General features: G+C 38.3%; 1 pseudogene; it reads left to right on the top strand.

Annotated features, from left to right (window-relative positions):
* The window catches only part of LOC101576522, a 28,787-nt pseudogene extending 24,957 nt beyond the window's left edge, over nt 1-3,830 (top strand).
* Nucleotides 3,831-4,065: the final 235 nt, after the last annotated feature.

The following is a 4,065-nucleotide window of genomic DNA, read 5'->3' as shown; positions in this document are numbered from 1 at the left end:
GAAGTTCCCAAATGTTACAGCAGAATATCACAATGCCTGTAAATCTTATTTAAACACAGATTACTGTCCCAGCCAACAAGTTTCTGGTTTTTGAGGAAGGTGTCCCAAGAGCTTCTATTTTAAACACATAATGAGGCTGATTATTGAGTCCATATTTGGAGTGTTACAGCACTTGCCCCAAGAAACTAGGAAGATTCAAATGGCATTTCTAAAGATCAGGGGAATATGAAACACTGAGTCTTCAAATAATAAATTCAGAAGGTAAGTTATTAATCAAGGAATTTTTAAATTTTATTATTTTGCAGTTTTTAATTGTTTCCCCCATAAATTATTTTTATTTCCCCTACTAAAATGCTTATAGCCTGTATCCATACATTCAGGATTATCCAAGGTTAAATATCATTTTTGATTTGTTATGTAACTTTTAAATTAACAGAACAATAATGGATTCCTGATTTTTCAGATGCATATGTTAATTTGATTTCCAAGACCTGAACACTAGTGTTTGCATAGCAATAAGTACCAGAGATCAGCTTGCAAAATTGGTATGGAACATAAACAAGCTATGTTTTACAGACCTTAATTAAGCCTTAGTGACTGAATCTGGACTCTTTTAAAGAATATTATAAAGAGGACAGGCTAAATAGCTTAGCAGATTAAAGCACCTGTTTAGGCAGAGGCAGTGGCTAGGGTTCAATCCCAGGTGTGGTATGCCATACCAGCCCCACCCCTGCCTCCAGGACTCACTGAGATGGTGATTGAGGCTGGGCATGGCGGCATGCACCTGTAATCCCAGCTCTTTGGGAGGCTGAACACAGGTGGATCACTATGAGTCTGATCTAGGTAGTGAGACCCCATAGACCCTTACTAAAAAAAAATATTACAAAGATTCAATATAAGCCTGAAAAGTACATCCAAATCCAGTCCTTCTACCAAACAAAGCTACTTCTGTGATAATAGACGTGTTAGCATGCCTATAAAATAAGAAAGATCTTTCTGTGGAATGCAAAAGATATTGGTAATATGTGTTCCCTGAGATTCACTTCATGTATCACAAAAATGTGTTTCCTCAAAACAAAGTTGGGACTGTATAGCCAACAGAATTCATGTTAAATAGTGTCAATGACATTATTAAAAGAAAATGTGAGCCAAGCTCAGTAATTTATTTTTAGGCTAATAAAGGTAGTATGAGTAAAATGCTCTAAAATTATTGGCTCTGAAAGGGTAAAATAATAAATGATCAGAGACCCAAAAAAATACAATGCTCAAATCATGAGCAGAGACATTTTATGTGTGTATCATCAGTAAAGTGTAAGAGACACCTTGGTTTGATTCTGTAAGGTGGTTTCTATGAGACCACCCCACCCTTCCTGAGTGATTTCTCTGCAAAGAACAAAGTTATTTACAGGATAAAGAACTCAAATGTCTTAGGAACTGAAAAAAACATGTTTAGTTTTGTAGTAAATTTCTGTAATTCTATACGGACAGGACCACTTGATCTTTTAGAAATACTTTAAACAAAACAAAAAGACACACTATGGAACACACCCAAACTGGAGCTGATAATGGTCTAAATCTCCAAATAAACCATTCTCTCAAAACAAATTGTTCTTTCTTAATCCATGACAGAAATCTGCCTCTTCTTGTCTTTCCTTACCCCAAATAGGTATAATGGCTATGAAAACTACAACACAGGGCAGACCACTCCTAGTACAAATAGTATCTACTATTGTTTGAATGTTCCCCTGAATCCATGTATTGAAACTTATTTGGAGAAGTAATTAAGTCTCTCATGGATTAATTAGTGCTTCATAAAAAGGCCAAAGGAATCTAAGGCAGCTTTTCCCCTAAGCCTCTATCTTGTGGAGACAGTCTTACCCCTTAGGAGGATTAATTAGTGCTTCATAAAAAGGCCAAAGGAATCTAAGGCAGCTTTTCCCCTAAGCCTCTATCTTGTGGAGACAGTCTTACCCCTTAGGACGATGAAGTGGTAGGTGTCATCAGGAAGCAGATAGCAGCCCTTGCCAGACACCAAAATTGCTGGCACCTTGATCTCTAGCTTGCCAGCCTCTAGAACCATGTGATATACATTTTTACTATTTGTAAAATTTTGAGCCTCTGGAATTTTATTACAGTAACAAAAATATTCCAAGACAATCTCAAGTGTATCCTCAGGGCAAGGGCAGCTCCACCATGCCCACTGTACAGTCATTGCAAATCTTCTCCAATTTCCTGAAGCCTCTCTCCATAGTCTCTCATTCTTAGCAGTGAGGCTTACATACTTTTCAAAGAACTCTGACCCACTATGTATTTTCTCCTGTCTCCAACCCTACACTGCATCCACATCTCTTCCCACTCTTAATTCTTCGTTCAGCTCAGTGGATAAAGCACCCTTCCTTCAGATACCTCCCCTTGTGCCTTGAGTCTCCTTTAATTCTGCCACTTTGGAGAGCTTATTACTTTAAGTATCTCCATGACTAATTTTTACCCCAGACTCTGCTAGCTCTCTTTCTTTTCTCAGCACAAAACATTCTCAAGTATCTTCTATTTATAAAAACACAAAAGCAACCCTAAACTGCTCTACCTAACACAGCTACTTTCAGTTCTCTATCTTTATCTAAACCATCCTAATGGAAAAATAATTTACATAGTTCTCTCAATTCATAGTGTCAGTACCCAAAGCAAGATATGGAGGACTCACAAATACCGAGGGGGGTTGGGGGGTTTGCTTAGTAGAATAAATGCTTGCCTGGAAAGTGCAAGGGCCTGAGTTCAATCCCCAGTTCCACCAAAAACAAAACAAACAAACAAACAAAACCCCCAAACAAACAAAAAACAGAGGTTTTGAGAAATGTTTCATATTTAAATATCTCCTTTCATGACATCACTATGAAACTCTCCCAGGACCACCTTTAAGCGATAGCTAGAAGTCACCCATATCCTTGTCTCAATGACATTTTGCAGTATCTTATTGTGGCTTATTTCCAGAACATCTGAAAATAGAGAGTTCAGCTCAAGGTCAGGTGGACCCAGAGGTCCCTCTTGTTGCTCACCACTGTGTTTCTGTCTTACTTCAGTGATGGTCTCCAACAACATAAACATTCAATAGTGTTCCCCCTTATGAGATCTTTGTGTCATCTCTATGTTCCCTTGAAACTGTTGACCTCATTACTTTTATTTCTACCAAGTACCTCTGATTATCTTTTCTTTTAGTTTAAGGGGATTTTCTTCTGAATTATTCCTGGGCTTATTAAATCTACTTTACTGTCTCACCTTTGAGCAGTTTGGGTTGAATTCTCATTTGTTGGTGTAATGATGCCTGGATGTTCAGACTGAATTCATTAGGAGGCACCTGAGGGCTGAAGCTAGCTTTTTTGGAAAAGAGGAAAAGACTGTTGGTTTTGTGGTTGCACAGTAGGACCCTGAGGTGATTAGAGGTGTCAGCAGTTCACTCATCCATCCAGGCCAAATGGATCATGGGGAAGGTGGTTGGAATAGCAATGCAAAAAACTGCTAAAGTGAGAGTGACCAGACTTGTTTTGGATCCCTACTTATTAAATTATTTTAATAAGCAGAAAACCTACTTTGCTCATGATGCCCTTCAGCAATGCACTGCTGGAAATATTGTACTTCTCAAAGCTTTACCTGTTCCACGAATGGAGCACGTGAAACATAAACTGGCTGAGATTGTCTTCAAAGTGGGCAGAATAATAGATCCAGTATCAGGAAAACCCTGTGCAGGAACCAGCTACCTGCACAGCTCACTCAATTCAGAAACGACTCAGCTCAGCAAAACTCTGGAAGAGCTCAACATCTCTTCAACACAGTGAAGGGCGGGAAGGAGACAGGGAAAGATTTCTAAGTTTCATTACAAATTGTATCAAATTCTCTCATGGCACTTACAAAATAGTAAAGGACTTGCTACAATTTTTCATAAAGGTTTGTGTCATGTATCAGATTATTGTCATGTAAATCAAAACATCAGCTTGGCATATGTTCCAATTTAAAATGTACTTATGGATGGAAAACTGGGCTGCCTTTGGACTATAAGGAGCAGAGTAATTA

This window comes from Octodon degus, unplaced genomic scaffold (genome assembly GCF_000260255.1).
Source record: "Octodon degus isolate 3935 unplaced genomic scaffold, OctDeg1.0 scaffold00091, whole genome shotgun sequence".
Classification (NCBI taxonomy): domain Eukaryota; kingdom Metazoa; phylum Chordata; class Mammalia; order Rodentia; family Octodontidae; genus Octodon; species Octodon degus.
This window is presented reverse-complemented; position numbering and strand designations above follow the sequence as displayed.